Source organism: Aedes albopictus, chromosome 1 (genome assembly GCF_035046485.1).
Source record: "Aedes albopictus strain Foshan chromosome 1, AalbF5, whole genome shotgun sequence".
NCBI classification, from domain to species: Eukaryota; Metazoa; Arthropoda; class Insecta; order Diptera; family Culicidae; genus Aedes; species Aedes albopictus.
Window position 1 is genome coordinate 213,291,992 of NC_085136.1, and position 22,850 is coordinate 213,314,841.

A 22,850-nucleotide genomic window follows, 5' to 3' on the forward strand; every position below is an offset into this window, starting at 1 on the left:
TTTCCGCCCTTCCTACCTGCGCGTTCATGTCGCCGACAACGATTTTCGCGTCACGCGGCGAGCAACCATCGTATGTTTGCACTAACTGCGCGTAGAACGCTTCTTTCTCATCATCAGGTCTGCCTTCGTGTGGGCAGTGGACGTTGATGATGCTGTAGTTGAAGAAACGGCCCTTAACTCTCAACATGCACATCCTTGCGTTGATCGGCTGCCACCCGATCATACGTTGTCGCATCTTGCCCAACACTATAAATCCTGTTCCCAGTTCATTGGTGGTGCCACATATTTGGTAGAAGGTAGCCGCTCGATGCCCACTTTTTCACACTTTCTGTCCAGTCCAACAAAGTTCCTGCACTGCCACGATGTCGAAGTTGCGGGGATGTAGTTGGTCGTAGATTATCCTGTCACATCCTGCAAAACCTAGTGACTTGCAATTCCATGTTCCAAGTTGCTAATCCTAGTCCTTAGTCCTTGTGGGCTTCGTGGCCGAGCGGTTAGCGGCGTCAGTCGTTTAGGTGTCTCATATGCCTCGGAGTGTGGGTTCGATTCCCACCCCAGTCGAGGAAAACTTTTCGTCGAACGGAAAATTCTCCACTGGGCCACTGGGTGTTATATGTGTTGTCCGTTGTCAAATGTTTGTAATGTTCAGTCTGTAGAGGCCGCAAGGTCGAAGACGGTGTGATTGTCTTTTATTTCGTCGCGTGGGTCTTTGCCGATTGTATCATGTCGTATTTTCTTCTATGTTATTCACAATGGGGATTTTTACGGGTGGCTTATTGGGCCTACGCCAACACTCCTGTCTCGCCGGAGGGCCATCGTGCCAGTTCCGTTTAACGTCCCAACCAACACTGGGACGACCACGCTGATGGGGCTACCACCTTGGTTCTAGCTGGGCGTGGTGCAGCGTTTCTTATTCAGCCGCTGGATGCCAGAACAGACGCTGTTTGAGCCGCACCTCCTTGGTGAACAGGCGCTCGGGTCGTACCTCCTCAATCTAGCTGAAGTCAGAAGGATAACAGTGCCCAGGCTGCACTACCAGCTAAGCACACAACTCTTAGCTGGCGGTCATTGTCATCACTTGACCCGTGGAAGCATGAGGTAGGAACTTGTGAGGACCAGAGCTATGTTGGACGCTCTCCTTATTGACTCACCGTTTTGTAGCCCATCTGCATAGTTATTCTGGCCACCTTAATGGCTACGGTTGGAATACCTTCTGGACCAGGTGCCTTGTTCATCACGTTCAATTTCTCTAGTGTGATGACTTTTGTATTTATCACCTGGGCATCCTTTAGTCCATAGGTTCCCAAACTTTCTGGTCGCGCGACCCCTTTTTGCCAGTAGACCTAGTTTTCGCGAACCCCCATAGAAATTCCCTCATTTGTTGTCTGTTACAGTAAAATATTTAACTGTCCCTCACGACCCACTGGATGAAGGCCGTCGACCCCCCTGGGGGGTCGCGACCCACAGTTCGGGAAACCATGCTTTAGTCGGTTTGGACATAGGGGACGGGAGCCCATGGTCGTGTATCATGGCACGGAAACAGTGTTTTCATGATGATTACCCTATGGGTATCACTTCAGGGCCAGGAATTTGTGTTGGCTGGCGTTCGCTAACGCGCATCAACCTCCTACAGTACTAATTACAAAGCGGTTAGTAAGTCATACTTTACTCGGTTCTACCCTTACTGGTACGAGCTCTTAACATCATTCTTCTTGCCCGCAAAACACCACGCCCGTCCCTGGGTAGGGATTATCTGGCCATGGTGGCGTTACACGCGTGATTAAGGGTTTCAACTAGGTCGCCACTAAGTTGTTTGTATCACCCTGCATAACCAATCGCTCTACAAATGCCAGCTTGTCGAAGCGTGAAATCAGTCAGCCGCGATTTCTATCAATGACCCTCGGCTGTGGTCGTCAAGTTGAGGTTATGGTCTTGAACTCCAGAAGGTCTATAAGCTGGCCATAGGTATGAAAAGAGCCCTGTCTATTGTATTGATCAAGCGGCTACCTCATTCGACCGCCAAGGCGTTGCCAATCCCGACAGTGCGCTCGATAGTGAATATAGCTCAGACGAGAACTAATCTTCAAGGCAACCTTGGAAAATAGCAACTGCAGTAGTACACCCTGTTTATTTTTTGCCATTGCGAAGCCCTCTTTTGCGTGGATATCGATCAATTGTACAGATCACAGCTAACATAGTCTTAGTCGGTGTCCGGCCATTTGGCCGAACGCCGTTGTCCGAATGCCGTTTGGCCGAACGCCATTTGGCCGAATGCCATCTGGCCGAATGGTCGTTTGGCCGAATGCCGTTTGGCCGAATTATGTTCAAAAGAATTCAGAGGAAGTTTTTGGCATTCCAACTACCAATATGATCATCAGAAATATTTCCTTCTTTTAATCATAGGCTATTCTTTCTAGTTTTGACATTCAGGGATGAGTTGGCGTTGAACCTGTCAATATTTTATCAAAGATTTTTCCTTCTTTGAATCATAGGCTGTTCTTTCGAATTATACTTATGCGAGTAATAGTGACATGGTCACTTAAGTTCATTATTTATTTTCGGCCAAACGTCATTCGGCCAAACGACCCTTTCGGCCAAATGGCGTTCGGCCAATCGGCATTCGGCCAAATGGCGTTCGGCCAAATGACCCGGAACCGTCTTAGTCCACCCTGCAAATGAGAACGGAACGAACGGTGGGTGGTATTCGCCGCTGCTAAAGTCGCAATGAAGACTGAGATAAGGGCAAGTTAAAGAGATGTTGGAGGGGATCATCGAGGGGCTTATTCCGCGTCATGATCCTAGTACTTGGCCTCCTTTCGTAGCACAGCTGGGGACTGGGGCTGGCGATGAGGAACTTGCGGAGATTGCAATGCCTCGTGGCGTAAGTAAGGCACCAGCTCCAAGCGGAGTTCCGAACCTGGCCTTAAAAGTAGCTATTGCAGAGGCTCCGGTGATGTTTAGTGTCGCTATGCAGAAATGTCTGGACGAGGGAATTTTCCCAGAGGTTTGGGGAAGCTGCAGAGCTTGATTCTATTGCCAAAAGCGGAAAAGCACCCGTAGATCAAGCAGCTCGATACTGCGGGGAGGACACAACTAAAGACAATCTTGTGTAAAGAATGTGTAATGAAGAGTTTGGCTGGACTGCCGTTTTAACGGATATCGTTGTTCATGCGTTATCAAATCTTGATACTTGCTATGCAGTCGGAATCACGGTTTGGTGGGCATGGGAATGTGTTCAGTGGATCAAGGGTGTAGTTCTGTCTTCTACTTTGCCTGTAGGACCCCAACCCCATACGATCTGGACCTGGGACGCTCAGGTGTCTGTTTAGCAGATTATTCCACATTGCCTTAAGCATTACCTCGACGTACTTAGCCGTCTCGGTCTTGAAGATCATCACGTCTTCTTTATCCCGTGTGCTGACCGACTTAGCCTTGGTTTCCACCGTCCTTACTCAGCCAGGACGTCATATTCCTTGTTGACCAGTGAATCCGATTCCTGGAGTTGCAACAAAAGTGAGATTTTTCTACAATGCGATCTCTCGAGGGTTAATTATTTTTCCTCCCGCTGGTATACTCTATCAGCCATTTACCGAAGAAAAACTTCCCTCGATTCAATGTACGAAAATGTTACGCGTGCTTTCAATAGTCGCCGTAATCATTGTTTGGCGAAAATATCAAAACAGTATTGTGGCATAAACATTTCAGCAGCCAATTCCGACTACTCATGCTTACCCAACGATTTTCCCAAACACAAAATTACACTAATTTGCTAATCTAAATTTCCGCACACCGACCGGATCAGCCAGCAGCGCTCCACCTGTGTGCGCCAAAATTGTCCCCACGTGCCTTAATTTCCTCGGTCCGGAAAGCCAATACAGCGAGCGAGCGCGCGCACGCACCTCGAATCACACCACCAAAATACCACCAACCGGGCGATTCCGAGAACCAAAATCGATTCGAACTGTGCTGTGTGTGCCATCATCCATCGCTGCTGTCGCGTCGTCGTCCTACTGTTAATACCTCTCCTCCCTAGTATAGGTAGACAGCAAACCGACCGACCGGCGATGGTGGTGTTGGACAGGTCGGAAGAAACATGCCCGGGAAGCCCAGGAAGCAGCGGGTGGCAACTCGTTATGGACACCTCTGACGGGTCCGTTGCGTTGCCGTTGGTAGATGCGCCCTAGAGTGGCTCAAAATCGGCCAAATTTGGGATTTTAAACTTTTTGACGTTGAATAGCGTCATTTGGCAAGACAAGAGGGTACAATTTTTACCAAGACATGGGAGTAAGGTTTTAACAGCTAATATTCACTTTTCCCGTATAACTGTGGCCCACTCTTACGCGCCCCAGTGCTGGTGGCCATCCGTAATAGGGAGCACTACTTTTTTACGGATTTGCTTGTGAACCGCCCATTTCTTCGTCAAGCGTGGTCTGTTTCAACAGACGGGGAAAACGCAACCAGAAAACGATTCGAAGGCAGGAAAGGTAGAAACTCTTTACAAGAGCGGGAGGCCAAACGAAGTCAAGCGGATAGAATTACTCCAATCATATTTCATTGTAGTGAAGGTAGCTCTACCTAGTCCTCGTCCTCGTTCTCATCGTCATCGTCGCCGTCGTCGTTTTGTTAGTTTGATCAACCGGAGCGCATTAAAGCTCACCGTCGTCCCTCGCGATTAGGAAACAGAATCGGAACAAGTGCGACGGGACCGGTAAGGGTGGTGGTAAGGCGTTGATCTGCTATACAAATGCTTACACGGATGTTTGGGATCATCGAATAGAAATGGGCAATTGACAGCTCCGGCGGGTGCGGCCGGCGGCTCAGCCTTTCGGGAGAGAATTTGATACTCGTCTGCTTCTCGATGGACGACATCTGGCTGTCAAATCCTTCAGTGGCGTCATAAATTTGAACCTTCGCAACGCCGCGCCGCGCCGAATGGTTCTTGCGCTCGTTTGAGACAGTCAGTGTGGTGTGGAAAAGTGTTTCGTCTCGGGTTGCCGATGCATATTTATGCAAATTTTATTGATTTTTTATCGATCTTAAATCGAAGATGCACGAATTGATTGCTGGAATTAGTGTCTCGGAATCCGTTGGTGGTCTGTTTGGCTGTTTTTTGTTGGTGCTAATATGGACTGTATGGACACAAGATGAAACCAAATTAGAAGATACTGATTGTTCATGCTGGCAAGACATTCTTCAACTTGTTCGATATCGGATGGTAATTTCCCTGACAACCAGTAATCGTATAAGATGTTGCATAAGATGATAAAGTGGAGGCCATATACGTGCATGCCTCCTTTTAGGCGCATTTAAAATGTACGTTTATCGCCTCCACTTTAGCATCTTATACAACATCTTATACGATGACTGGTTGACTGGGTTGGGTACGCCATCTCTGCTTCTTCGTAAATCATTATCATCCCCTACAAATCAGCGATCGATGGAGCCTGGAATTGGCTAACCTTCCATAAAAGGCATCTTTGAGAGTCCCAAGCTCTACATACACTAGGGATGTTTAGTTTTTGAACATATTAAAATACAAAGCTTCCATATGTTCATTACCATCCTTGGTACAAAACAAGAGTCCTGTCAAATTTTCCAGCCATTTCGGCGGTGATTTAGTGGTGACCCAAAAGCAAAATAGGTTTATATGGGAATTTCTATGGAGAATTAAAAAAAAGGTTCTCCAGCTGTAGAGCATTAACACATGGATGAAATCATGTGGTCATATGATTACACTAGTTTACAAAATAAAACGAAAGTCGTGAACTTCTGTCAACGACCAAAATTTTTGAAGTACAACTTAGTGCTGATTTCGAAACCACGCTTCAAAAAATTTAAAGTAGAGCAGTTTTTGAATTTTTGCTCAATATCGAGTTTTACAATTTTTCAAAATATGGAATTTACTAAAATTCAAATATCTTGCGTTTTGTTCAACCAATTTCAAATCTTTTTCCATAAATTAAAAGCTGAATACAATACCATTCGATCATCTGAATGCAGGTTTTGCGTCAGATTGATAAAATTCAAGATATTGGCAAGTTTTTGGGACGATCTCCTTAAATTTCAGCAAAATTTCCAAAAATATATGAAGAAATGTATTTTTTTCAATAAGAAAAAAACAATCTAAATAGTTATTTATGCAACAAGTTGCAAAATGATGATTTTTTCAGCACGAGTCGTACATTTATCCAACGAGGCTTGCCGAGTTGGATAAATACGACAAGTGCTGAAAAAATCGAGTTTTGCAACGAGTTGCATACAACATTTTTTGTAATTACGAATAATACACATTCAGTATGATCTTTTTTGCAATTCCTCATCGTAATAGGCTGTTTTACCTCACGCAAATCTGACAGGAAAAGGCCTACTTTCCCACACCAAATTAACAGTGCTGTAATGGTTCATTACAGCACTGATTTGCGTTGCGTAATGAACCATTACAGCACTGTTTTCAGTTTTGGTCAACTTCTTGATGCTTTCTGAACGCAGTTTTGAAAAATTGTGACAACTGCACAATATAACCTGTTATGATCAGATTTTCTTGAACATGGCTATGAACATCAGTGTGCAGATTGATGAAAAAGTTTTGTTTAAAACTATCCTCAAGGGTAATTTATGAAATTGCAAAAAACGTTGTACGCAACTCGGTGCAGAACTCGATTTTTCCAACACTCGTCGTAATTATCCAACTCGGCGAGCCTCGTTGGATAAATGTACGATTCGTGCTGTAAAAATCTTCATTCTGCACCTTGTTGCGTAAACTACTATTCTCGGTACACAAACATGCATCAGGAGGAACCACGTGCGACCATCCATGCTCGGCAGTGCAGTTTTTTTTTCGATCAGGTAGGCTATGGTATGGTGTGGCCTATGAACGAGATCCCGTTGTCAAACAGTAGTGTGTGAGGTTCGGCAAAAGTCGGAAAAGTAGCTTCAGCAGCTGCTTTTTCGCCCGATTTGCACTCCGGTTAGGAATAAAAACCGTCCAAATTGGGATTCCAGTTGGTCAATTGACGCAATATTAAGTAGCCGAATCTACGAAGGACAGTCAAGTTTGTAAAAAGTGTGAGCTGGCAAAGGTGCCGAAAAGTGCTACTTTTCAGCACTCTTAAGAGTACCGAAAAGTAGTACTTTTCGGCACACTTGCATCAGTAGTGAAAAGTAGGCCATTTCTGCACACTTCAGGCAATTGAAAAGTGAAGCTTTTTACAGCATAATTACAAAAAAATCTTTCTCAACGTTTATTTGACATATCATATGTAGGCGAGTTACAGTAAAAAATTCAGCTCAATCGGAGCATTGACTACGGAGAATGAGATGTGTGAAGTGAGCGACATTGCTTACAAATAGAACAAAAATCGATTTCAAATAATAAACCTTGTATGGAAAGTCGAAAGAATTTCCGCTCTACTGTAATTTTTTTCCTTCACGTTTTCGAACTCAGGGCATGATTCTACACCAAAAATGATCATCAGCTTACCGCGTTCAAAAATGCTGTAAACTAGTGTTATCATATGTATGAAATAGACGTAAAAATAGACGTATATTTGACAAATTGAGAGATAAATTTGTGAAAAAAATACCAGCTGTTTTGGTGGGATCGATCCCACGACTCCGTATCGCTAGTCCGGCGCTTTGATTAGTTGGTTGGCCACAGAACAAGCTACGATTCTGCGGAATAGAAAGTCAAACTAGATTGGAAGCACCACTCTAACCGGGTCCGTCTTTCACAACTTTATCTCTCCTTGTTAGTCGAGTCAATCCTAAGTCAGTCAAGCTTTATCATAAACATTCTAAAAACAGTACGCTCTCAATTGTTGTTCATTGGTCGAGAAAGTGCGGGAAATTGACACCTAAGAGCCGAAAGAGAGATATAATTGTGAAAGACAGACCCGGTTAAGGAGGTGCTTCGATTCCAGTTTGACTTTCTATTCCGCAGAGTCGTAACTTGTTCTGTGGCTTTGTTGGTTAAAGCGTTGGACAAACGATACGGAGACGTGGGTTCGAATCCCACAACCAAAACAAGTGGTATTTTTTTCACAAATTGTCTCTCAATTTGTCGATTAAACGCTGTTTGCCTCCAAATGCTTCAAGTTTGTACGTCCATATGGTCAAAGTGAAATGACCATATGGACGTACAGTAATAAATTCTTCAGATCTCAGTTATGAATGTTTCCGAAGACCGCAATAGGAAGCAATCAGTGAAGTACTAGACTGAAAGTAGTGAGCCGGATTTTTGTATGGTGAGATGATCAATTCTCCATTTCTGCAATAACATGGTGCAAACAGCGGTGATATTATGATTTATTGCATAATCTGATGCTGTTTGAGCAAAACTTCGGGTAACTGTGTTGTTGTATTATTTATTTCAACTTCAACAACACCGTTACCCAAACTATTGCTCAAACAGCATCAAATTAGGCAACAAATCATAACACTCACTTTGTAAGCACCATTTTATTACATAAATGGAGACCCGACTAGAAAATTATATCAAGTTTATATCATATTGTGTTATGACGTTATAATATTTTTCTATAACTAATTATGTTATAAACTAGATGCAGGATGATGTTAAAATAACTAAAATTGTAACAAAAAGTACACTAGTCTAATCAAGATTAAAACCTAATTTGTTATAATCATAACAAAATTATAACAAAACGGGATAGGAATTTTAGCCTCAGGATTATTAGTTTCTATCAAAATTTGATACAATTTTGTAACATAACATTTCAAATGTCGAAGACTTAAAACTAAATTATAATACAATGAGTTATAAAACAACATTTGTAACATAATGTGATATAATTGAGTTGTGGTATTAAAAAACCTTCAAGGATGTTGAACATGATTATATCACAATGAGTTATGAATATCATAATTTGTTAGGAATATGTTTTATTTTTGTTACAATTTTCTAGTCGGGGAATTGATCATCTCAACATACAAAAATCCAGCTCACTACTTTCAGTCTAGTGCTTCACTGATTACGTCCTATTCGTTTCGACTCTCGAGACAGAAGTTTGTAACGTTTTGACGATTTTTTTTTTCTTTTTAGTAAAATAAATTTTGAATTCAGTTGGATAAATATGTTGCTTTTTGTTATGAATATTTTAGATTCTTATTTCAAAGTTAGTTTTTTGAATTATTGCTACTTTAGTCTAATTTATAGCTTTTTACGTTTTTATCTTTTCAAGTAAAATCTTATTTGAAATGAATTCGTCAAATTTAACTTTGAGTTTGAACCGTTTCCTTTAGCAGACATTATCCGTTTCATGCAAGTTTTGTGTCTAGGCCAAGCTAATGACGATTAATGTAACACATCTTATAGGGGTTTTTCGATTGCAAAACATAGTTTTTGCGGCCATGTCAGATTTGAATTTGGCGCATTTATAAATAGAAGTTTATAGATTGAATAGACGGCTGTCTCAATAGCAGGAAATTTATTTGACTAGAGGATTGGACTTGACTCCATCACTTTATAGTTGAGTCGGCTGAAGAGCAGAAGTAAGCTTCGGCGCCCTTCTAAATACCAGTTTGAAGGTTTTTAAAGGTTTGTAGTGTTTCATAGAGTTGTAGCTTGGCAAATTAGTGTAGTTTGAAGTGAATTTGTATTTGATTGTCTTTATTTTCGTTCCGTAGTCATTTATATTGGATTTTGTCGCCAGCGGCAGACACGCAAGCAACACACATGTCACAAAGGAGTGTCGAGTCGACAGCGCAGGTTTTTGGTTGGATTCGAGTCATTTTCAAGTTATTTTGCCTACAAAGCTAATTCGATTATAGGTTGCGAATGTTCAGCTTTTTCACGCTTCGATATGGTCAACATTGTGATAATCTCCACTTCCGGTGAATCCTTCGGAAAGCTTTAAACATTAAAATGTTCCGCTTCAATGCTGAACTGGGGTTCTGCGAAGTTTGTCCATAAAATGTGCGTTTGAAAACTCAACATATTCTGTAATCATTCAGTATGCTTTCGTTATCTTGATATAGCAAAATTATCGATAACTAAATTTGATTAATGCGTAACAATTAGGCATCAAACTTCTTAATCACGTTATCAAATTCCACGGATTTATCCACCTCTGGGATAATGAATGTTCACTATATCGGATGAAAAACAAAAGTCTTTCACTCCAGCACTCACGATAATTGTCTTTCTCTCTATTCACAACTCACGGATAAACATCTAAGCGTTATTTTTTTTTATTCTGTCTGAGAGTATCTTAACGTCTCCACCGATGCACGAGATCAATGATTTGACGTCTAGTGGTACCGTGTTAACATTAAATGAGCTTGTTCCCATGGCCATCTAGATAACACGGCACCGCTCAGAGGTCAACCCGGTGAAACCGTAGGTTGGTGCATACTTTGGTACATACCTACTTTATTCAAGTGGATCCTAGAGTGGATCTGATTTGTGAGTGAGCGCTAGTTGGAGAGAACATACTTTTATCACCTAACAGATCGCTCTCGAGCCGAGGTGAGATCCTTTTCAATCGTCTATGTATGCAAGGAAAATATCGCAGGCTGCTATATCCGGATAATATCGTGGTGTGATTGATCGTTACTCGCATGAGTGAGGGAAAAAATGATGCTTGCTTTGCTGAAGACGCTTACTCAAGTCCTCACAAAATCCTGACAAAATCGAATAACGTCAAAGTAACACAATCTAATCGTTCAAGCATGATTCTGCCTTGATACCAACAACATAACAACATCCAACAGCAGCGATCGTCTCTTCTTCTCGAAACACACAATGAAACACGATGCCTTGACTGCTTGATTTTTTGTTCTACGTCTCGCATTCCTATGCATATGGCGTTTTAAGTATGTATTTTTTGTGCCATGCAATATCACTTAACCAATTGACCTTTATCGGGCCAAATATGGTGGCGGTAATTTAACAGAGAGTGTCATAATTTTTGCATTGGAGCGATCGGTAATGTGCTTCGGGTTGCTTAGGACATTTGCAAAAGAAGGTGCGTAGATAGTAGGAGTTACGATTGTATCAATGCGTTCATCGTGAATGTATTTGTTGGCGTGTTTCACCAGAAAATTTAGGGAACGTTCAAAAATTACGTCTAACATTTGGGGGAGGGGGGGGGGGGTGTCTAGAAAAGTGTGACAGTACGTGTATTGGGTATAGGAAAAATGCGTGACAGGGAGGGGGGGGGGGGTCTAGGAATCCCGAAAAACGATGGACGTAATATTTGAATCTTCCCTTAGTAATTCCCAAATATAGTGTACATGTAGGTACTCAAGCCTTTTTTATGTTACCATACATGCTCATTGCTCACTTCTGACAACAAATTCAAACATAAAAAATAAAGCAAATAGCGGTTACTTGCTTCATTTTAAGTGAGATGAAAATCATAGCATTTTGCTTAAGATGGTTTCCGTTCCCATACATTTTGCTTATATTTTATTTAATACCCAATTCCTTTGGAACTTCCTTTGAAACTTTCTTTAAGAATTACATTGGCGGTTCTTTGAAAAATGGCTGAAAATTATGTTTGAAATTTATTTTTGAATTTATTTGTGTTCTTCTAGAATTCTTTTGGTTATTTCTTCGGAAATAGCTTTGGAAGTTCATCCACCAATTCCTTAGAAAATTCCTTGGGATATTCATTTAATAATTATTGAAATTTGCCGAATTAGGTACCAAAAGAATTGTATATACAATTTAAAAAATGATTAAAAGAGAAACTGCCTAAGGAATGGATCAATGAAATATCTACCTTTGTTTGCATGTGACGAATGCTAGAAAAGTTGCCTGAGAAATTTTCAAATTGTTGGCAGATAGAATATCTAGTAAAGTTACCACAGGAGCTGCCGAAGAAATTTTAGAATTTTTTTACCGAATGGTTTTTTAATTGCCGTAGGCATTTATAACGAAATTCCCGAAGGAATTCCCGGAGGATTAGCTGTATATATTTTTTTAGAATTATCCAAGCAATAAACAAAAACACATTTTTGAAGGTAATTTCCAAGGAACTTTCTGAACTTAACTGAACCGGAAAAAAGTATCAGAAAGAAATTGCCAAAGATAATCCCAAAGAAATCGCTGAAACAAAAAAACGAATCTTTCTGTATCGTCGCCGAGTGCCTCTCTCACTTGATTGCGCTCTCGTATCGAATCGGGGAAAAACAATGAGTATTTCGGGAAGCCTTCCCGAGCACGTCGTTGCACGATTTTTTTCGTTCGTCGCGTGTCGAGTGTAGCACAAGCTGAGTTTAATAGGACACTCAGTAACTCGCGATAATATTACAAATGTTCTTCCTTCACTGGACAATTAATTGTAACCGTCTTTGAAGCGTGAGAAATGTCACCGTTTCCTCCAATAGGGGCACAACTCAAAAGTAAGAGTTTTCAGAATAAGTGTTAAAATAACAATAAGAACTCTCAAAGCAGTTTCTATACGTTCACTTATTTAATTCATCATTTGGCATACATAACGAATTTTCATTGGTGTATCTGGGAAAGAACCAAAAGAACTATCTGTTTCATAAGTTTTGGATAACTATTTTTCAGCGACTTTTGAAAAAGTTGGCAGATTTTGAGCTTTACCTTTATTACAGAAAATTGGCGAAGATGTCAAAATCTCGCGATTCTCAACGAATTTCGGGACGGGAGATGAAAGTTTACATAGTTTTTCATCATTTGCCATCAAAATTGACAAATTTTGAGTTGTGCCCTTATTCCAGGAAACTGACGATGGCATGCATTTGGCATCCGTGTGGCAATGTCTAAGATACAATAGGATATACCCGATCAGAAAGGCATAACAAAAACATAACATAATTATATCAACAATTGATACCTATATCAAGGTTTGTTATATTTAGATATATTTGTTGGAATTGATACGAAAACTATTTCAAGGTTATAACAAAGTTAAATAAATGAATATGTGATTTTATCATCTTTATACCAACATTATAACAAACTCAGCGCCAAGGGCTGATAGTCTCTTTAATAAAGACAAATCAATCAATCAACAAACTCAGTATTTTTAAATGTTTCTTATCATGATCCAAATCACCTACACAATTCGTATGTTCATTAAAGTTGTTCATGATTCTTGAAGTTCTCGAATATTGTAAAATTTGATGCACAATTTCACTGCTACGAGCTATTTGATATGTTAAATCCCATTATTCTGTTGTCCTAGAAAGTTCGGAGCATCACTTGTCAGCGAAGTTGTCGAGAAGTCCTTGGCTCTCAAATGGAAAATATTATATGTGATTAAGCCGTGGCGTTTACATTTGTTTACAGGATTTTGTAAATGTCTTACAGGTTGCCTATTTATTATGGATGGCCACGGAGTACTTTCAGGGATTATTTCTAGAGATGTTAAAAGTATTTCTCTTGTAGTTCTTCTAGAGTTCCCCTAGAGTTCTTCTAGATATTGTGGTTGGAAAATTCTACAGCAATTTTTCCAAGGTTTTCTTAAGAAAGGCTTCCGATGATTCCTACAAAAAATGTACTAAAGATTCCTACGGTAATTCCTTCAAGGGATTTATTCCAAAAATTTTCCAAGGATTCCTTCAGGAATTTCTGCAAAAAATGCTTAAGAAATTCCTCCACCTATTTTTCCGGGTAATCCGCTAAGGAATACTTCAACGATTCCTCCGTGTTTTTTTCCATAGACTCATCTTTAAATTTTACAAATAATTTCTCCAATGCCCGAAGGATTTGTTGAAAGATTATTTTATATACATGGTAGGATCCCAGACAAACCACTCCTATCCATCTTATGTGATCATAGAACACGAATAGATACAGCCTTAAGCATAAATGTAATCTACGTTATAATTGAAGGGCCTAGATGCAAAGGGGTGTAAGTGACCATTTTGTCGATTTTGAGTTGAGCATGGGATTAAATGGGATGAAAAATTGATGAAAAACTTCCAACCTCACTTACCCGAAAGTAGATTTTTGCCACTTACACCCCTTTGCTTCTAACCCCCTCAATTGACGAAATAAATAATACACTGTTTTGTTCCGTGATCTAGCTAGAAATTGTTGACTCGTTTTTACAGATTGAGGGTGTCCGAGTATTTAGAATGCAATGCGTGATCTTGGAACTCAGCAATATATGTGGGTAATGCTGATAATGTCATTTCAGACTAGTGGAACAGCTTTCCAGAGACAATGTTTCTGTTTGATCATGGGTACTTCTTATATGTTCTTTTATTCTGTTGTGTTGTAGTGTTTTAAACTTCACCTAAATCTCTCTAATTCATATGATGTACATACATCAAATCAGTGTCTTTTTAGTTCACTGGAAACTACTCGAGCTAGCATAACAGTTTCCTAAAATTGGTCAAAATGCAATGTGAATTATATTTTTCTAGAGGAGATTTGTAGCACATGGATCCATCAGGAATGCAGATAGTCTCAACCATCACCATCTGAAGCATCATCTGACTAGCTAGCTCGTTGACGAACGTTTTTTTATGCTCGTCCTGCTGACCATCATCTGCCTGTTTTCTATCCGTCTTCCGCAAATATGCTGGACTGGAAAGTACGTTCTTCCAGGGATGCGCACTTTTTTTCCTACATTATACGTCTGTGAGAGATCTCCAATAATTGTAGCAATTTTATTTGATTCCCTGAATTCTGAATATTTCAATGACTTAAGCTATCGGCAAATGGGAACCGCCTGCTCCCGGTTTCAATTTCCAATATTCGAAGAAAAGTGGTAATTGAAAGCAATTTCCCCCGTGCGGTAATGCTGGGTATTGATCAGATCCCAATGGAAAAACAAACATTTCAACCCATTAGAAAGTATCAATATTTAAACGAAATAATGCTACTGGTCCGTCCTGGAACTCACACACAGTGCACAGGTAAACCCAACTTCAAGTTACGGGCAAACATCATCGCTGGAATATCGCACAAACGTGGTAGAACTCTTGCGATGGATTTTCCACATCGCAGACACTTCAACCAGACATACCTTAACCGAAGACTGAACTTGGTCCAGCCAGACCTCCCCGATATGGATAGCGGTGGGTCTGACTTTGGCAGAAAGCACCACTAGCACTGCTGCAGTCCGTAGTGTGGGAAGTGGGTGTAAAATGAGCAAAGGTTTTGAACAAGCTGAAAGAAACCAAATAGTCTGCCGATGACAGGTAAGGTAACAGTTCTGCAACTTGAGAGATGACTTAATGGCGAGAATGGGGTCTCCAGTTAGCCTAGTGGTTAAGGCTATGGATCGCCAATCCAGAGACGGCGGGTTCGATTCCCGTTCCGGTCGGGAAAATTTTCTCAACTCCCTGGACATAGAGTATCATTGTGCTTGCCTCACAATATACGAATTAATGCAATGGCACGCAAAGAAAGCCCTTCAATTGATAACTGTGGAAGTGCGCAAAGAACACTAAGTTGGAGCGAGGCAGGTCAAGTCCCAGTGCGGACGTAGAGCCAGAAAGAAGAAGAAGAAGAAGAATGGCGAGAATTTAGTTCCAATAGCGCATTCCCCACTGATTCCCCAAAGTGGTGCAGCCCCGGTTGAAGAATAGTTGTAGGCAATGACGCTGGTGGTGGTTGGGGTGCTGGAATTTATGGCCTTATGGAGTATGTATTATTTAAGGTTTATTACTGCCTCATGGTCAGTTCGGTGCTCTTCGCTATGCTCAAGTATCCACCAGCACCAGCACCAGCAGACAGAGACCCTCTGAGCAGACCATCACCAGACGGGACAGGGAACTATATCGCCCGGGAAGTTGAGTCAAGTGCGAAATGTGTTTCAACTGCAGGCAGGGCTGAAAGACTGAAGGGCCGCTGCCGCTAGGAGAGTGGCAGAATAATAAGTAATTTTGCAATGCAGCTGCGGTGGACATGTGTGCGGAGAATTTTACTGGGCTTGGGTTAAAATTGTTGGAGATCATGCGGTAAAAAGTAATTGCGGAATATTTGAGCGATGCGACTTGTCATGTGCGCAATTTGAATGAATAGAGATTAATTGATGTGTGTTTACCATTGGGATGGGAAGCAACCAAAAGTTATGAACAACACATATTTTTTTCGCAGGGACGTTGACTTCAAAGCACGAGTGGCTAGCTTGTGTGATATTTTTGTAATTTTTTTTAGTGCTTAATCAACTAAGCTATACCGAGTAATTTAATGATCGATTTTCAAAAGAAAATCATCGATACGACCGGTAAGGGTTCTAGATTCTATGTATGGGGTCTCCAGTTAGCCTAGTGGTTAAGGCTATGGCGCAAATTCGGAGACGGCGGGTTCGATTCCCGTTCCGGTCGGGAAAATTTTCTAGACTGCCTGTGCATAGTGTATCATTGTACTTGCCACACTATGTATAAATTCATGCAATGGCAGGCAAAGAAAGCTGTGGAAATGCTCTAAGAACACTAAGTTGAAGAGAGGCAGACCAAATTCCAATTCGAACGTAGAGCCATAAAGAAGAAGAAGAAGAAGATCTTTTGGCATCCTCTTTTTTCAGGAATTTCTTCTGAGATTCTGAGATTGAAGAAATTTGTTTAGGATTTCTCCAAAAGTTTTACTCTGATATTTATTCCTAATGCGTTATCTCTGGGATATATTAATGAGATTCTTATTCAATTTCTCCACATATTTTGTTTGTGATTCCTCTAGATAGTTCTTCTCTCTGGAGACATTTATTTCTCATGGACATCTTTTCGGGGTTTCTATTGCATTTTCTTCTGGAATTTCTCCTGAACTTCATACTGGGATTCCTCCAGTAGACCCTTCGTGTGTTCTTCTTGTTCTTCTTGTATGTAGATTATTGTAAGATTCCTGAAGTAACTTCTTGCCTAAAGGAGGTACTAATAAAACAATTTGATAAGGATCTAAGGAGAAATCGCCGACAGAACCTGTTTAGAGATTTCAGAAGGAATTCTTTGAAGAATCTAAGGAGGAACTTCTTGAGAAATACCTTAAGAAATTTCGAAATTCTGAAAATCTGAAAATATCACAAAATAAATTCTAGAACCAATACTAGAGGAAAGTTTTGGGAAATCTTAGAACAACCTACTCGAAAATGCTCAGAATTAATATCTGAAGGAATACCAGAAGCAATTCCAGAAAAAAATCCCCAAAAAGGATTTCCAGTAGGATCCTTAGATGAGATTGAGATTTTCTCAGCAATTGCTTCCAAAAGATTCTTTCCGTGATTCGTTAAGAAGAATTTTTTGAGATCTTTCTAATATTCCTCTCTGGGGTTTGTCCTCGACGTTCTTCTTGTATTCATTTTAAAGTTGCATCTTTTTTAGCAATACCTTATAGAATTTCATCAAAAATTTTCATCGATCTCTTCAAAAGCTTCTTCTAAGATTCCAGACAGAAGTTCAGGCGAAAAGGAACATTTTGAGGGATCCCAGAACTCCATGAGGAATAAGATAAGCAAGCTCTTGAAGGATTTATTCCTGAAATTACTTTTTTATGTTTATTAACGAGGTATTTGGGCCTGGGCTAGTTCATCTGAGGACCCATGGATTTACTTCCCTTCTGATGGAAGACCTCACATTACGTACGTCAATAAGCCGGGAGTGAGATTCCATCCGAGGTCCGCAGCGTGATGGTCGCGAGCTTAAACCACCACAACAGGCCCGTGCCATCTGAAATTCGTGAAAAACTTTCAGATAAAGCTCCAGAAAAGAAAAAAATCCTTTTAAAACAAAGGAATATAAATTCCAGAAAAAAATACGATGAGAAATCCCAGAAGGAATGTCCGAATAGCGAATCCAAGAAACTGGAGGAGTTCCAAAAAATCTTTAGGAGAAATTCCAGAACATATTGAATAATTCCACAAGAAAATCTTTAAAGAAAATGAAAAGAAACTTCTGTACGAAATCCAAAAGAAACATCTGGAGCAATTACAGAAGGAACTACTGGAAAACAGGTAGAAATCAAAATCAATAAAAGTGTCTAATGAAATAAAAAAGGGCACTGTTCAATTACTCTGTTTCGTAAATTTATGAAATTTGGCATGTCACAAGACAAGATTTAAAGCCAAAAATACCCGGAATGGCCAAACAATGAATTTGTATCTTGAAACCAATGCAATTGTTGGTTTCTTCTGTTAGCTAAGGCTGAATCCCACATACACATCATCCGCCAACCTCGTTTTGCGACTATCACCACTGATATGGATATTTGTCATGACTCTCTGTTTCATCTCTCTACCTCTGTAGAAAACAGAGACATGCACGACGAACGGTACGCAAAACGATGTATGCGTGAGGACAGCACGACATCACAAATACCAGTCGTTTTGCATAAGTCAGTTAGAACGCACACACAAAGTGCACCATAAAATGCGCCCTGTGTACGGCAAACACTCTCACTTCGCCTACTCTCGTAACCTACTGGAAGCATCCACAAAATATTTTTTGGCAGCACTGGGTTCTGTCATTATTTAGCACATAGGCGTTTGTCAATTGAAACAGGATCAGTGAATATTTTCAAACAAAACGTTTACAGTGACCGTTTCTAAACCATACGAAAAGACACTATATTTGGGACCAAAACATCAGTTACAGAACGGATATCTGTTTAGGATAAGGGTAAATGTGCCAATCATTGAGATAAATATTATTAAAAAAACGATCGTACCTTATAATACAGCGTTTCACAACGTTTGTAAGTAGTTTTTCATCTAAATTTGCTTGAAAAAATGCGAAACTATCGTTTCTGACTGGAGGATAGGAACAATACCGCAACAAGGTACACAGCAGCAAAAATTTCAAGTAAAGTATTTTTTGAATAGGGTTTTGGACGAATCTTAAGCTCAACATTTGAGTTTAAAAAGTGCTCAATTTCCATTACTGCAACATTAGGTACTACGAAAAGAACGATTATCCTATATAAAGTGTGGAAGTCTAATATCACTATTGGCAAAAGATACAAAAAGCGAAAATAGACTGAATGGACATCATCGGATCATTTGGGGTCATCCAAACTATTATGATGTTTAAAATCTAGTAGCTAGCAGCTGTTTTTTTTCTATTAAGAGTTATGTTGTATTCACTTGCGTGCGCAGCTTTTTCCTCTTTCTCGCTCGTTCACTTTGATACACACAAGAAAGAGTGAGATAAAAGAGGGGGCAGTGCCCCTCTTTCATCTGTTTCTTTCTCGTGTTTGTTTACGCGAGTGAATGAGAAAAAAAGAAAAAGCTGCGCACGCTACAGGTTGTATTATCTATTATACTTACTGGAGCTAACAGAATTCAATCAGAGACTATGACATAGCTTCGGGATATTCAGAATCGTATACACTTTCCTGCAATACATTACATCTACAGCCGGAATAATATCTTTTTTGCTGTTTTGAGTTACACAACATTGCAAATCGTAATTCATTTATTTAGCGTTAATTACAATTATAATAAAACTGAATCAACAACATTCGGTTCCTGGCAGATTTGAGCTCGAGATGTGGCTTAACCATATCTTCATTTTGGCTGGGAATTCTTAGTTGAAAGGAGTTTATAAATCCTGAAATATGTCAAAGGTATTTTGGAATGGCTCTGAGTTTCACGAAAGTTCAAAGCACAAATAATGACTATTACAACGAATGCAGATTTCAAAAAATGAATTTCATAAAAGTTTGAACAACCTTAAATGTTTCAATGGTACAGAACAATGCCTACTAGTCTTTAAAGAATATTAGTATATATGTTTCATTATATATCATTATTCAGTGTAGTAAGCTAGCATTGCAGTGTATGTAGTTATAAAGCTGTGTACTCCATGAAGGATTACAGGGGATAGACAAAATGATCGGGACAGGCAAAATTTTCACTTTTCAAAAAATGTTCAACTAGCTGTAACTTCTTGAAAAGTGCATCAAATATTCTCAAATTTTTACTGTAAGTTCATCAACTTGTTGTGTATCAGTGGTCAAAATTTGAAAAAGGTCGGGCTATTTTCCATGAAGTTATAAAGATTCTTGAAAAAGGCATAATTATCCGATAGCCAACTTTGAGTTGGTATATCTCCGGATTCAATGGACCGAATGCAATGAAATTTTGACCATTTATGATTCTTATAATAACCTATGAAAAACGTTTGACTTAACTTAAAATTCTTAACACGGAAGAAAATTATAACGATTAGATTATTTTTCTAATATAACACCAATTATTTCAAAACTTCATCATAGTTCAAAAATTCGAGATAGTAATTATAGTTCATTAAAATTCCCTCTAATTGACTTGCATATATTTATGTTTCAAAGGAAAGCAACCAAATAGCCGGCATTAAATTGAAAAGGTAATGGAATGCATATTAAAAATAGACCAATTTACTGAAAAATCGTAAAATAAATGAAATCGCTGTAACTTCTTCTATTGTTAAAAATTTTAAGTTAAGCCAAACGTTTTTCAGAGTTCATTATAAGAGTCATAAATGGTCAAAATTTCATTGCCATTGGTTCATTGAATCCGGAGTTATAACAGCTCAAAGTTGGCTATCAGATAATTATACCTTTTTTAAGAATCTTTATAACTTCGTGGAGAATAGTCGGATATTTTCCAAATTTTTTTTTTGTATGTCTTTATTTATGAGATTTTCAGCCCGAGGCTGGTTCATCTCAGTTTCAAAGCGAGAGAAAAGAAAACTAGGGAGACCTTAGGGGTATTTCCTAGTCTGGAATATACATTTCAAGTTCTGGGCTGTCAATTTGTCTACTTGTCTTTGTTGTTCAAAAAGTTTCCATCTCGTATCCGTGGGAATAGCCTTGGTTGGTTGCCTTCAAGTGGGGGTTGGTAACGTAGAGATACAATCATAGTCAGTGGGTGGTGCTTGGTTCGGTTGTCCGTTTTTGGGGGTTGGTAGAGTTGTAATCCAATCGTTGTCCGTTGTCATGCCTATGTCGTTGTTGGGTTTGGAGGTGGGATTCTGAAGCCTCGGGGGAATTTTCCAAATTTGGACCACTGACATACAACTAGTTGAAGAACTTACAGTGAAAATTTGAGAATATTTGATGCACTTTTCGAAAAGTTACAGCTAATTGAACATTTTTTGAAGAGTGAAAATTTTGCCTGTCCCGATCATTTTGTCTATGCCCTGTATATGACCTAAATTATCACAAAATTATCATGGAGTAGAGGAGCGGACCTGGTGTGATGGTTAAAGCACCATCCCAGCAAGCAGAATCTCACTCCCAACAAACTCGCTAAATGTGAGTTCTTCCTTCAGAAGGGAAGTGAAGCGTGAATCCCGAGATTTACTAGCCTAGGGCTAAAAATCTTGTTAATGCAGATAAAAAATATCAAGGAGTGACCCTTTCAGCCTTCATAACACGCTTTGCCAAGTGTGCAAATTTTTCCGCACGCATATCCCAGCAAGCCAACAGCGGTCGCAACATTGACCAACTATCGGAAATGTCAAGCGTTTGCTTTGATGTTGGTTGATGCGTACGGAAAAGTTTGCACACTTGGTAAAGCGTGTACTGAAGGCTTTAGAGTTAAAAGGTCCATGGATCCTGTTTGGTTGTGTAACAACACTATCTAAAACGAAACCACTTAATGTTACAATGGTTGTTTTTATCTACTAAGCTTCATAACAGTAAGGATGGCTAATAATATCCTAAACATATGTAACAACGCTTATTGTTCCTCGAACTACTTTGATAAATACTGTGGATTATGTAACACTACTTAACGTAGTGGTAAAAGCTATTATCACAAGTGTAGACCTGAAGCTATACCCTCCGAAGTAGTTTGTTTGATCTGGAATATCTCGAAACTATCTTGAAAGTAATCATGTAATGCCAGGAGGATTGAAATTTCCAGTTGGATGCGTGATGTTACAGTTCATTGTGAGAATAACTACTCTAACTGTCAAGAGCTACAGGACAGTTTGGACCCTTGATGCCCCAAAGGATCATAATAACATATAGTAGACTACAGATTGGTCCAGTAACCGTGGTTGATTATGCAACGTTACTCAGTATAGCATATTTGGCTACTGTTAAGGGTGTAGACTTAAAGTACTGAACTCCGAGGTAGTTTGGCTGACCTGGAATATCCCTAATGTGTCTCTAAATGATATTTGAGATTTCTCGATCTTCACGGATCCCAGCAGATTAAGCAATGTTATTATTTATAGGGAAAACTTATTCTTGTAGGTGTTAAGGACTTCATTATAGGACAGTTTGGATGATCCTGAATATCCCAAAGGTTTATAATAATATCAACTAGACTTAAGATTGGTCCAGTAACCACGGTTGATTATGCAACGTTACTCAGTACAACAGATATGGTTACTGTTACAAGTGTAGACCTGAAGTTCTGAACTCCAAAGTAGTTGGCTGATCTGGAATATCCCTATAGTGGCTCTAAAGAAATTTGAGATCTCAAGAGCTTCACGGACCCCAGCAGATTATACAATGCCATTATTTATGGCGAAAATACATAAAAATGTTTTAGTAGATTTGAAGGGCTTTACTACAGGACAGTTTGGTACACAAAAAATATCCCAGAATATAAAACACCTTTTGATATACAGGGTGTTAGGGGTCTCCAGTTAGCCTAGTGGTTAAGGCTATGGATCGCCAATCCGGAGACGGTGGGTTCGATTCCCGTTCCGGTCGGGAAAATTTTCTCGACTCCCTGGGCATACTTGCCTCACAATATACAAATTCATGCAATGGCAGGCAAAGAAAGCCCTTCAATTAATAACTCAAAGAACACTAAGTTGAAGCGAGGCAGGCCAAGTCCCAGTGGGGACGTCGTGCCATAAAGAAGAAGAAGAAGAAGAAGAAGAAGAATGTGTTAGGTTCCTGAGTGCAAACATTTTAATGGGTGATAGAGGACCATAAATAGTGAAAAAAATTTTTCTACACATATGGTCAA

General features: G+C 39.8%; 1 protein-coding gene across 3 annotated transcripts in view; it reads left to right on the top strand.

The window, feature by feature from the left end:
* The window catches only part of LOC134285461 (sterile alpha motif domain-containing protein 5-like), a 445,200-nt gene that overhangs the window by 60,302 nt on the left and 362,048 nt on the right, over positions 1 to 22,850 (top strand). The window lies entirely within an intron of this gene.